General features: G+C 46.1%; 1 pseudogene; it reads left to right on the top strand.

The window, feature by feature from the left end:
• Positions 1-530: 530 nt before the first annotated feature.
• Positions 531-4424, top strand: LOC132223979 (BTB/POZ domain-containing protein 10-like; annotated as a pseudogene).
• Positions 4425-14287: the final 9863 nt, after the last annotated feature.

Here is a 14287-nt window from a genome sequence, read left to right as displayed (position 1 = left end):
TGCACTCCCCGCACTGGGGATCAAGCCCACAACCCAGGCATGTGCCCTGACCAGGAATCAAACCATGACCTCCTGATTCATAGGTTAATGCTCAACCACTGAGCAACACTGGCCAGGCAAAAAACGATTCTTTTTTTAAAAAAAATCTTTATTGTTACAACCTGCCGGGTGGCTCTGGTAGCCCCAGCTGCCCAAGTGGCTGTTCTCACCTACACCTCCTGATGGATTCAGCTGAGGAGGAAGCGGAGGTATCATTGGCCCCAGCTTTTGCCTAGGCCAGTGGTCAGCAAACTCATTAGTCAACAGAGCCAAATATCAACAGTACAACGATTGAAATTTCTTTTGAGAGACAAATTTTTTAAGCTTAAACTATATAGGTAGGTAAATTGTTATGAACTTAATTAGGGTACTCCTAAGGCTTAGGAAGAGCCACACTCAAGGGTCCAAAGAGCTGCATGTGGCTTGCGAGCCACAGTTTGCTGACCACGGACCTAGGCCCTTTGTGGACACTCACAGAGGACTACAGTACTCCCTCACATGTTGCTAAAAGAGTTGTCTACCACAGGAAAATGAGTATACATGGTGCTAGTGGGGGATGTGAGAGCTCAAGAGATAGATGGTCAAGTGAAAGATCACGAGATTCATCTCATGAAAGAACAGAGTCTCAGCTCACTCCTTGTATTAGAAATGTTACTTCTCCAATATGACTGCACAGTTCCTCTTGTCCAGGCAGTCCTCATCCTCAAAAAACATCTCCAAATGGTTCCAGTAGGAGTCCTGGGAACAGCAGCAGAAATAGTAGTCAGTCAAGTTCAGATGGTAGCTGTAAGACATCTGGGGAGATGATGTTTGTATATGAAAATGCAACAGAAGGAGCTCAGAATATAAGAACATCAGAAAGAGTGACATTAATTGTGGATAACACTAGATTTGTTGTAAACCCATCCATTTTTACTGCACAGCCAAATACAATGTTGAGCAGGATGTTTGGATCTGGCAGAGAATATAATTTTACATGCCCCAATGAGAAGGGAGAATATGAGGTGGCAGAAGGAACTGGCTCCACTGTATTTCGAGCTAGTCTGAATTAGTAAAAAAACTAGTGGCCCGGTGCATGAAATTCATACACTGGAGGTGGGGAGGGGGGCTCAGCCCAGCCTGTGCCCTCTCCCAGTCTGGGACTCCTGTCTCCTTATTGCCCGCCTGCTTGCTGCTCCCTACTGCTCAGCTCACTGCTACTTAGTGCTGCCACAAAGGCTTCCACCACTACCGCTGCACTCGCCAGCCATGAGCCTGGCTTCTGGCTGAGCAGCGCTCCCCTTGTGGGAGCGCACTGACCACCAGAGGGCAGCTCTTATGCTGAGCGTCTGGCCCCTGGTGGTCAGTTCATAGCTACCAGTCATTCTACCGTGCAGTTGATTTGCATATTAGGGTTTTATTATATAGGATAGGATATTGAATATGAACTGTAAATTAAAAAATAAAATTTAAAAAAGAATCAAATAAAATTTTAGAGCTGAAAATGTTTTAATATTTATATAGTTCTAATTCTCACCTGAGGATGTTTTTAAAACTGATTTTTAGAGAGAGAAACATCCATGTGACAGAGAAATACCAGTAAACTGCCTCTGCACCTGCTGACCCACTGGGATCTAACCTAAACCTAAGTATGTGCCCTAACCTAGAATCCAACAGGAAATCCTTTGGTGTACAGGTTGAGACTTCAACCAATTGAGCCACCTGGCCAGGGCAGATCTGAAAAAAATTTTAAGTGTACCTCCAGGCCCTGGTCAGTGTGAATCAGTAGTTAGAGTGTCCTCCCACGTTCCAAAGGGTCATGGGTTCGATTCCAGATGAGGGCACATACACCGGTTGTGTGTTCCATCCTTGTCAGATTGCTCGGGCAAGTGATCAATGTTTTTCTTTCTCTTTCCCTCTCCCTTCCTCTCTCTCTAGAATCAATGAAAAAAAACATATCCTTAGAGGAGGACTTAAAAAGAAAAAAAAATGCTGGTTTGGTTCAGTGGATAGTGTTCTGCAGGCAGAGTGAAGGGTACCAGGTTGGATTCTGATCAAGGGCACTTACCTGGGTTGCAGGCTCAATCCCAGGCCCTGGTTGGGGATTCAGCAAGAAGCAATTAATTGATGTCTCTCACATTAGTTTCTGTCTTTCTCCTTCCTTTCCACTCTCTGTAAAAAAAATCAATGCAAAAATGTCCTCAGGTGAGGATAAACCAAACCAAACAAACAAACAAACACCCATCCCCAGTGTGATTATTGAAGGAGCATATGAAGTATTTGTTGAATGAATGTGAAGGGATGGGACTTTGCTTTCTAACTGTTTTCACAACTCTGCAAGCCAGAGGGTTTATTTTTTATTTTAATTTTTATTGATTGATTATTTTAGAGAGAGGAAGAGAGTGAGAGAAACACCAGTGTGTTGTTCCACTTATTATGCTCTTTGGTTGCTTCTTGTCTGTGCCCTGACCAGGACCCAACCTGCAACCTTGCTGTATCAGGAGGAGGTTCTAACCCACTGTGCTGCAGGCTGCCTGTCAGAGCCCCTCAACAAAACCCCTCTGGCTGCCCTGGCTCCTGATGAGGGTTGGAGCTCCTCTGCCACAGCAAAGATTTGGGCTCCATTCTGTCAGGGCACCTACTTAGGTTTCAGGTTTGATCCCCAGTCGGGGCTGACAGCTGCTCAGGAAGTGACTGAGGTCCGTGTGCTGTACATCATTCAGCAGGGAGTTGGGGTTCCATTGCCGACATGGCCAACTCTGATCCCCGCTACCCTGGTCCTTCATCTAGGATGACTTCAACTATGGCAGCTGCGTGGCCTCCACCAGTGTACAAAACCACATGGGTAGGTCGCCCTCCCAGGCCCTGTTGCTGCATAGTGGCCCGGGAGGCGGATTTCTGGTTCCCAGGGAGAGCGCCCTCTGTGCAGGACTCCCAGGGGGAGGGGGAGTCCTGGAGGGAAAGCACTTTGCTCCACCTCTCCTCGGGGCGCCCGGGCCAGAGCGCCAGTCCTGCGGAAGGGTATGGAGGGGAGAGCCGCCCCAGAGAGGCCTCCTAGCTGGGTGCTGAGAAAACGAAACTGGAGCTCTTCTTCCTTGAACCCTGTTGTCTTCGGTGTAGAAAGGGACAGATGAAAGCCTCAGCAGCTTTACTGGGGCATCTTTCAATGAAGATGTTATTTATTTATTTTTTTGGTGAAAATAAGTTTACTGTGTAATCAATATTGTGTAATCATTACACAATGACCTGCATTGAGTTATCTGCTGGGATGTTTGTGCTTTAGGACATGTGAACGCATTTTATTTTATTTGACGCAGCCTCATGTCCGCCAGCCTCCTGCGGAACGCAGCCACACCCACCTGCTCCAGCCCATAGTTACCATGAGGGCAAATTTGCATATATATATATATATGCAAATTTAAGTAATCCATGTCCTGCTGGCATATCTATTCCTGAACTGAGAGAAGCATGTGACTATTATCTCTTTGTATCTCTTTTGAATATAGTACTATTAAATGTAGAGCTCTCGGTGCCCTAATGCATGAGTTATCAAATGATGGTCTCATAGACAGTTTGAATTTTATCTAGAAGAAATGATCCTGCCTCTCATGGTAGCTAGTGACCAGAGTGGGGAATGAGAATGCCACATAGTGGTGCTTACAGATGATGGTGTGGTTGATTGGGATGAACAACATCCACCCCAGTTGGGAGAAGAATATTCACAAATTATTTATAGCACAAAATTATATAGACTTTTGAAGTACACTGAAAACAGATGTGACTAAATCAGTTTTGAAGGCGAGGGGTCTTAAGAAGAATAGATTGGGAATAGAAGGTTATCCTACCTATAAAGAAAAAATAAAGAAAAGGCCTGGGGGCCACCCAGAAGTGATTTACAACTATGTCCAAAGACCCTTTATTAGAATGTCCTGGGAGAAGGAAGAAGGAAAGAGTCAGCATGTAGACTTTCAGTGTGTAAAGAGTAAATCTATCACCAACCTTGCAGCAGCTGCCGTAGACATTCCCCAGGACCAGCTGGTAGTCATGCACCCAACTCCGCAAGTGGATGAGCTGAATATTCTCCTCATCTATCCCCCTTCCAGCAACAATGACCTCGATCCTGATGTACAGAATACAATGCTGTGATGCCGATGTTCCTTGAAACCACAGCATACTACTCTTCATGGTGACATTGCACTCTCCTCATTCTGCACTGCAAGGCCACTCTCTTCATCATGAGATGCACATAATGTTTAGGATATTACAGTGTAGGCTTTTTTAAAGACCAAAGGTAACTGGATGGTTTTTTAAATGAGTACAACTCTAGCATCCTGAGGTTCCAGTTATATAAATGTATTTGTTTACAGTAGGTTTGTGAAATTGGTTCTTTGTATGGGGGACAGTCCTTTTTCACACATCTAGATATTTTCAGAAGTGGTGGAAATTGGTAGCTGGGGTACTTTCAGTCTCAGTGATGGCGAACCTTTTGAGCTCGGCATGTCAGCATTTTGAAAAACCCTAACTTAACTCTGGTGCCGTGTCACATATAGACATTTTTTGATATTTGCAACCATAGTAAAACAAAGACTTATATTTTTGATATTTATTTTATATATTTAAATGCCATTTAACAAAGAAAAATCAACCAAAAAAAATGAGTTTACGTGTCACCTCTGACACGCGTGTCATAGGTTCGCCATCACTGAACTCTAGCTTGATATGTCAGACATCAGATAAAATGCAGAATATTATATAGCTGCACTTTATAAATGGTGGTTAAATGGAACTGTTCAAGCCATTTTTATAGCTGTGATGCACAGTGTAACTTAAATAAGTGCTTCTATCTAAGTATTCCTTCAGTAAAATGTGTGTAGTTTACTGCCCATGATGAGCAAAAAATTAATATTGATCATTGGGCTTATTTGAATGATTAGAATGAGATTCAATGCCCATATCTTAAGAGTTCAGTTATCTCCAGTGTTGTTTTCACCCTAGAGTGAGTCACACGTAGGGAGTGTAAACATTTGGGGTGGTTTATTATTCAGTCTGCCTTACCCTTAATCGGGTTCACAGATATTTGTTTACTAATGATATTTTTCATAAGAGCTATGGGATAGGAAAATGAAGTGTTTGCTCTTCATTTATTAAATGATTGTAAACTCGAGTTTTTTATCAAAATAAAATTCCATTGTTTTAAAAAAATCTTTATTGTTGAAACATATGTCCCTTTTTCTTCCCCAATGACCCCGTCTAGCCCACCCCTGCCCCAGGCTTTCACCACCTATTGTCTGTGTCCATGGGTTATGCATAAATGTATACAAGTTCTTTGGTTGATCTCTTCCCATCCTGTTTGTGATTCCATTGCTTTGTATATCAGCAGTGCCTGGACCAGAATGATCGTCAGTTTGAAAACAGGCATGATAAAAAAAGAGATTAATTTCTGTAGATTCTTTTACATTTTGAAAATGAACTGTATGTTAATAAACACTGACTTTATAATTATTCAAAGTGTATACATTTTGGGGAATATACTAGTAAACATATATATATATGTAGATTTTTGTAAAATATATTTTAAATATTTATAGAAAACATTTATTTCAATCATGTTCAGTTTAGCATTAAATCAGTAACACCTGAAAGACACATTGCCTGCTTTATGTGCACTATGATTTTTCCCAAGGTGCATAATATAAATGATTAGGTGAATGAAAGGTAAATTTTCCATAATGTCCAATACATATACTTGTCTTTATTTGTTTGGAGCACATTGTCAAATTGTTATCACATAGGTCTGATTATTCAAAGACTGATTCACTTACTCATCACTTCCTGATTCTAATTGGAATTTCTTTTCCTGCCATGAATATATTCTAAACTTACAAAAGAAGAATTAAGTCATGTCCATTCTCAGTCCATAGGTAGAACCCATGCCTAATATCAGTGAAATATCATGAATGCTTACCTTTATAGTAGGGGAAAAATATCAATCTTCATTTTTGTACTATAGTAAGTAGAAGCAACAGTATTAATGTTTGAAGATTCTACAATTATATAATATAAAGTTGTATATTAGACTATCAAATGTAATGTCCAGAGGGCTTAACCCCTTTGCTTAGTAAAAAGAAATAATCATTTTGATGTTCTAAGTTATAGTACCTAAAGGTATACTTTGGTCATTTAAATAAATGAATATTTTCCTCTTAGACATGTGCTCTTCAATGAGGCTCACACTTGAAATCAAATCTTTGATTTCAGTTTGCTTGTTTCACAAAATAGGACCTTCCTGACAAGGGAATCCAACTACAGGTCTGAGCTTGACTCAATGTACAGATTTTACACAGTCAATGAAAGTTTGTTTTCTCTTAATTTATTTGAGGTAAGTTATATAATAAGGTCAGGTTAAGAATCACATTTTATGAACCTATTCATCCAAATTAAGATGTTTCATTTTAAAGGGGACATAGGGTAAATGTATATTCAAACCAAATAGATATAGCAGTTTTAATTATTAGACTTGGGGGTCTACTGAGTATTGTTTGACAAATTTCATTTGCTATTTCACACCTTATCTAACTGGACTGATTTTTTCAAATTTTTGTAGGTTTTTAAAGAAAGCCTACTATTTAGTTGATGCAGTTGAAATTAATAAAATTCCATAGTATTTTGTTTTTTATTCTGAATTTTGAACTATCCTATTAGGATGCAAGGATTTATTCAATATCAAATAATGACATTAAATAGTAATTGTACATGAATAAGAATTGTTAGTAACTATCTGCAGATGAGTAACTTGTTCAGAAAGTAGGGGACTGCTTACTGGACTTCTGGAGGTCTCTTCCATGTCTGATTTTTCTTTTTTTATTATTGATTTTTTTTTTATAGCGAGGAAGGGAGAGGGACAGAGAGTCAGAAACATTGATGAGAGAGAAACATCGATCAGCTTCCTCCTGCACACCCCCTACTGGGGATGCGTCCGCAACCAAGGTACATGCCCTTGACCAGAATCGAACCTGGGACCCTTCGGTCCCCAGGCCGATGCTCTATCCACTGAGCCAAACTGATCAGGGCTCATGTCTGATTTTTTTATTCAGGCTTCCCCTTGGTTAAAAGTATGAAATGACAATTTATATACATTATGTAAAAAAAGACTTTAAAAATATGTCTAGATTCAAGCATTTTAACTTTTACTCCTTTATATTAATTACCTTTACCAATGTAGTTCTCTATTATCAGTTTTATATGGTAACATCCTATATAATAAAAGCCTAATATGTTAAGTGTCCAATCATCTGGTTGGCAGTTCAACCAATCAAAGTGTAATATGCTAATGATATGCTAAGGCTGCTCAACCACTCGCTGTGATGTGAACTGACCACCAGGGGGCAGATGCTCCAACCAGTAGGTTTGCTTGCTGCTGGGGTCTGGCTGTGGGCTGTGGAGCACTCTTGTGGTTCCTCCCTGGCTGGCCAACTTCCCACATCCCTCCCCAGCCCTGATCATGCACTGGTGGGGTCCCTCGGTCTGGCCTGTGCTCTCTTGCAATCTGGGACCCTTCGTGGGATGTCAGAGAGCTGGTTTCAGCCATATCCTGCAGGCCAGGCCAACGGACCCCACTGGTGCATGAATTTGTGCACTGGGCCTCTCGTATACCATAATTATCCTATACTAGGGGCCCAGTGCACGAATTCGTGCACCTTGAAAGGAACTGTGGGCTGTGAGGCTGCGGTGTGCACAGGGCCAGGTATTCACCCATACTCCATGCCCCTTCCCAGCCCTTCCCACCACAGCCCTTAGTCTCCTGTCAGCCGGCAACCCTGCTCCCACCGCTGCTGCTCCCACGAACTGACGGTGCCAGCCCTGCTTGCACCTGCTGATGGCATGGAGCGATTGGGGCCTGCACCAGTGACAGGTGCAACTGGGGCTGGCACTAGCAGTGGGTGTGAGCAGCGAGTGCTGTCTTGATCGTCCCTCAGGAGCAGGGGGAGGTGGAGAAGCCCTCAGGAGCAATCAGGGCCAGCAGCTGCCACTTGCACCCACTGATGGTGCCAAGTGATCAGGACCAGTGCCAGGTGCGAGCAGTGGGTGCAAGCGGTGGCTCTGATGCCAGCTACAAGTGGGGCGATCACTAGCAGTGGGTGCGAGAAGCAGCTCTGGTGCCAGCAGTGGGTGCGAGTGGGGCTGGCGCCGGCAGAGGGTACAAGTGCTGGGCATGACCATGTCACACAGGAGCAAAGAATCTTCAGTAACCACCAGAGGCTCACCCCAATGACAGCAACTGGTACCCCCACTCACCTGCTCTACCATCTTGCTGCAGCTGATGCCCACCATGTTTGGACACCTGCCATGTTCCGCACGTGCCACCTGGTGGTTGGCACACGTCATAGTGACTGGTTGTTTGGTTGTTCCACCATTCAGTCTATTTGCATATTAGGGTTATATATCTATACTAGAGGCCTGGTGCACAAAAATTTGTGCACTTGGGGGGGCAGGGGGTCCCTCAGCCCGGCCTGTGCCCTCTCGCAGTCTGGGACCCCTTGGGAGATAACGACCTGCTGGCTTAGGCCTGCTCCCGGGTGGCAGAGGGCAGGCCCAATCCCTAGGTGCAGCCCCTGGTTGGGCTCAGAGCAGGGCCAATGGGGGAGTTGGGGCGCCACACCCTGCCATGCACAGAGCAGGGCAGATTGGGAGGTTGCAATGCCACCCTCAGTCACGCTCAGGGTAGCACCGATTGGGGGGTTGGGGCACCGCCCCCTGTCACACTCAAGGCAGGGTTGATGGGGAGGTTGCAGCGCCAACACCTGTCACGCACAGAGCAGGGCCAATCAGGGGGTTGGGGTGCTGCCCTCTGTCACTCACAGAGCAGGGCCCATCAGGGGGGTTGGGGCTCCGTACCCTGTCACGCACAGAACAGGGTCAATCAGGGGGTTGGGGAGCTCCCCCCTGTCAAGCACAGAGCAGGGCCCATCAGGGGTTTGGGGAGCTCCCCCCTGTCACTCACAGAGTAGGGCTGATAGGGGAGTTGGGGCACCGTCCCTGTCACACGCAGAGCAGGGCGGATCAGGGGGTTGGGGCACCGCACCCTGTCACACTCAGGGCAGGGCCAATGGGGAGGTTATGGCTCTACCCCGTCACACACAGAGCAGGGCCTGTGGGGGGGCGGGTTGGGGAACCACCCTCTATCACCCACAGAGCAGGGCTGATCAGTTGGTTGGGGCACCACCACTGTCACACTCAGGGCAGGGCCGATGGGTAGGTTATGGCTCTACCCCGTCACACACAGAGCAGGGCCCATGGCGGGGGAGGGGTTGGGGCACCGCACCATGTCACACACAGAGCTGCAAGGCGATCAGGGGGTTGGGGAGCTACCCCCATCAGGCACAGAGCAGGGCTGATCAGGGGGTTGGGGCGCCTTCCCCTGTCACGAACAGAGCAGGGCGGATAGGGAGGTTGTGGCCCCACCCCCTGTCACACACAGAGCTGCAGGGCGATCAGGGGGTTTGGGCGCTGCCCCCTGTCACGCTGATCCCGGTGCCAGGAGACCTTGCGACTCCGCTGATCCCGGTGCTGGGAGGCATATTACCCTTTTACTATATAGGATAAAGGCCTGGTGCACAGGTGGGGGCCGGCTGGTTTGCCCTGAAGGGTGTCCTGTATCAGGGTGAGGGTCCTGCTTGGGTGCCTGGCCAGCCTGGGTGTGGGGATGATGGCTGTTTGCAGCTGGTCACACACCCTTCAGGGTGGGGGTCCCCACTGGGGTGCCTGGCCAGTCTGGGTGAGGGGCTGATGGCTGTTTTCAGGCTGGCGGGTGACTGAAGCTCCCACCTCTTCCTTTTTTTCTCTTTTTTTAAATTCTGGGCCAGCTTTAGCTCTGGCTCCAGCTCTGAGGCCTCTGCTGCTGAAAGCAGGTATCTGGTTTGTTTGGGTTCTATAATCCAAACACTGTATCAACTCCAGCTCTGAGATCCCGGCTGGCTGAAAGCAGGTTTCTGGGGTTTTGTTTAGCTTGTATATTTGTAACAATGTTTCAAACTGCAAGCTCAGAGGCCGGCAAGGCAGGCGGAGAACGTTGGTGTCCTCCGTCACTGAAGCAAGCCAGACTCATGTTAACTTCAAGCTGCCTGGCTGCCGGCCACCATCTTGGCCTGGCAGTTAATTTGCTTATCGCCCTGATTAGCAAATGGGAAGGGTATTGGACGTACGCTAATTACCACGTTTCTCTTTTATTAGATAGGACTAGTAGCCCGGTGCACAAAAATTTGTGCACGGGCAGGGGGGGCTGTCCCTCAGCCCATCCTGTACCCTCTCAAAGTCTGGGACCCCTCGGGAAATAACCACCTGCTGCCTTAGGCCCGCTCCCCTGGTGGCAGATGGCATGCCCAATCCCTCAGTGTCTTCCCCGTCTCCTCCAGTTGCAGATGGCAGGCCCAGATCCTGCACTGGAGCGGGTGGCGGCTGGGGATCGCGCTGAGGTCCCTGTGGATATTCAGGCTCTGAAAGCATAGTTTTTCTTTCCTGATTTTGTTTTTACTTCTTGAAATTGAAATGTGTTAAAAAAATATATATATATATATATTTTCTGCACCTTTTTGGGTCCCAGGGACCCCACCAAGCACCAGCTGTCCTTTTCCAGCTTTGTGCTCCTCCAAGCTTTTCACGGAGAGGCAACCTTTCAGGTTGCGGGGTGCATTGAGAGAAGCATGGCTTTCTGAAAGCGAGTGTTTGATTTGGGGATTTGTGGTCTGGCTGAGGAGCCCCTAGGGCCCCCTCAGAACAGTGGGGGCAGTCACAGTCAGTGACCAAAGAAACCAGAGAAAAGTTAGGAGACAATAAATGGTTCAATTTCTAACTCCGCATGTTGCAGGAGCCGAGGTGCGCCCTGGATTTTCCAGGGAAAGAGTGAGCGAGTTGCATGTGTGTCCACTACCCCTCACACAGCCGGCCACTTGGAGTGTGACTTTCACCAGCAAGGGCATGGACGTGGCTGCCTAGTCCTTGTTCCCACCTTTCCAGATGCATGTGTGTGTGTGTGTGTGTGTGGAGAGGGGAGAGGCAATTAGGACCAGGAGGTGGGTGCATGCTCTGAGGGTTACAAGGTCAGCAAGGCCTAGGTGCACCAGACACGCAGGGGCTGCCACCCAGCTGTTGGGGCCAGCAGGGAGCTGCAGTGGCCACCTGCCCTCGGGGTAGCTGGGAGCTGGCGCTGCTCCACGGCACTCTGCTTTCCCCACCTCAGGAGGCGCTGTTTGTCAAACTTGGCCACCTTGGCAGGAGGCACCTGCCTGCATGTTCTCACCAGGAGAATTGTTCCCTTTGCAGTCCTTGGATCTGGGCTCAGGAACCTTAGCCTCACAGAATGATGGGAGGTGGGGGTGAGGGGTGGGGGGGGGTGTGTGTGTGCAAAGAAAAGGGGTCTGGGACCCATCAGTGTCTGCATTTTACCTGTGAATCCCACCAGGCCTTCCACCTTCCAGGGCAGGAGAGAGGAGGCCGCTGGTGCTCCCCATGCATTTGGGGCACGGTGACTAGTTACTTGCCTCTCAGTGAGAGCAGGACTCCGGCCTGGCTTGGGTTCAGTCACCACATGCCTCCAGAGGGCCCCTTGGCCACAGTCTGGGCGTAGAGAGCGAAGGCGCCTTCCCTGGGCCTGAAAAACCCACCCAAACCTGGCCTCCCCACCTTTGTGCGAAACTTCACAGGTTGGGGTGGCCCTTGCTTGCCCAGTCGCCAATCCAGGGCAGGGGGGGGTCAGGGAAGAGGCTCGTACTGGCTTCTCGGGTCATCGATCCTGGGCAGGGGGTCCAGGGAAGAGGCACCGGTCAGCTTCTCTGGTCGTCGATCCCTGGGAAGGGGGGGCCAGGGAAGAGGCAGGCGCAGGCGCCCGCCTCTTCCCTGCCCCCTCCGGCTTCTCTGATCACCGGCTGGGGGCGGGCAAAGGGGGTCCTGGTTCTCCGATCTCCCTGGGGGCCGCCTTTGCCCTGCCTTCCGGCTCTTGCCTGCAGCCTGGGTTTTTGATCACCATCACCGTTCTTCCCCTTTCGCCTCCCATCATTGTGCCTACGTATGCAAATTAACCGCCATCTTTGTTGGCAGTTAATTTGCATATCACACTGATTAGCCAATGGGAAGTGTAGCGGAGGTACAGTTAATTACCCTTGTTGTCTTTTATTAGATAGGATATTAAAAGGGTAATATGCAAATAGATGGAACAGCAGAACAACTGAACAATCAAAGCATAATATGCTAATGATATGTTAAGGCTGTTCATCCACTCGCTATGACATGCACTGACAACCAGGGGGCAGACAGTCAATTGGTTGACCAGTTGTTATGATGTGCACTGACCACCACCAGGGGTCAGATGCTCTGACCGGTAGGTTCACTTGCTGCTGAGGTCTGGTTGATGGGGACTGAGTGAGATGGGCCAGACAAGCCCTGAAACTCTCTTGGGGTCCCTCTAGGTCTCGATCATGCATCAGTGGGGTCCCTCAGCCTGGCCCGCACCCTCTTACAATCCGAGACCCCTTGGGGGATGTCGGAGAGCCAATTTCAGCTCGATCCCCCGCAGGCCTCTCCCTTTGGGAGGGCGCCAGATGCAGGGCTCATGGCTGGCAAGTGCTGCTGCGGGGACTGATGGGGCGCAAGCCTGCTGCAGGCACAGTGGGGCCGGGATGAGTGGGAGTGGCAGGTAGGAGCTGCAGGCAGTATTGGATTGAGGGTTTTGGCTAGATCCCTGCAGACCACCCAGGGGGACCCCACCCATGCATGAATTTGTGCACTGCGCCTCTAGTCTGAACTATAAAGCATGGGATATATGTATTAGAGCAACTATAAAATTAATGCCTTCTCTTAAATATTAGCATTTGGAAAGCAACCTAGAGATTTTCTGAATTTTTCAGTTAAATACTTTATGTCATTAATTATTGAATATCTGTCATGTAAGCCATCAGAATAAGTTTCATTATCATATGGCATGGGCTTTTCTGCTTTAAAAAATCAAAGTTTATTTTAGCAGTAAATGTTAGCTTACAACTTTCCGGCTTTACAGTAGATAGTAATAAAGTGTACTTGCTGCTTTAATCCCTGATTTGATAAACCAGGGTAGTACAGGTGCTCTGCTTCAGACTTTTATAAAGATGCCTAGTTATTTTTGGGGCAACATAATATTTCATCTTTACTAGAATACTCAGTTTGAGTGTAACCATAGGCTCTCCTAACCCTACTCCCAGAAATAAAGGGACATATAAATTAATTGCATATACTGTACAGCATACATATAAGGCACATTTAAGAGGAAATAACCATTTTGAACAAAGTAAATAATGATATGTTCTTCTTAATATGTTTTAGAAAAGTTAGGAAAAGCAGTTTAAAAGTTTGGTTAGTTTGTCAAAAGTTAGGTCATGCAATTGTGATATGAAGAGCCATTTAAATTGTAACAATGTAATGGTATTTTTATATTTATGGGCTCAAATGTATTCTTCCCCTTCAAATCCCAATTTCATAATCTTTTTGGATAAACTGTATAAAATACGAGGTTTGTTAAAGGAATAAATAAACATTTTTCACCTTTGAATGATTCAAAAATAAAAGGAAATAAAAGATTGGATTTATTTATAATAGCTTGCATTTCATTTAATCTTCATTTTCCTTCAGGATTAAATGATCTTTAGCCTGCAAAGATTAATATTTAAAAGTTTGCATCCTTACTTGCGTCTTAAAATTGATATTAGTAGCCCCTTTATCAGCTACTAGTGTATATAATACAGATATAATAGAATATAAAAGTATATGGCAAATGAACAATGAAACTTCCTCCTGCAATTACTAAAAAGACAATTACAATGAAGCCAATATTCATAGAGAGATCTAAAATTGTTTCACTGCTTTCACAAGAATTAAATCCATCTTCTTTTGGTCATTGTCAATGTGTAAGAGCAGTTGATATGGTACACTGGCTTCACTATAATTAGAGACTTCATCACCTGAGGTAAATTTTCATTGGTAGTCCATCTCATCACATAACATTTATTATCTTATTTTGAGGCCCAAAGCCACTGTAATCAGAGATTATTATGGATCATATTTGGCATAGGTGAAAAATGAATGTAACTTCTCATGAACATTTAATAAGGCACTTTAAATGTATAACAGAGAAATGCTCTCTGATAATGAAGTTTTTTAAGCCCAATAACTCTTGACTGTTCTTTGGATACAATTGAAAAACTATGTGCTTACTTGTAATTGTTATAGTAATGTGACTGTTTCA

Source organism: Myotis daubentonii, chromosome X, assembly GCF_963259705.1.
Source record: "Myotis daubentonii chromosome X, mMyoDau2.1, whole genome shotgun sequence".
NCBI classification, from domain to species: Eukaryota; Metazoa; Chordata; class Mammalia; order Chiroptera; family Vespertilionidae; genus Myotis; species Myotis daubentonii.
The sequence above is the reverse complement of the archived record's forward strand: the minus strand, read 5'-3'. Positions and strand labels throughout refer to the sequence as shown.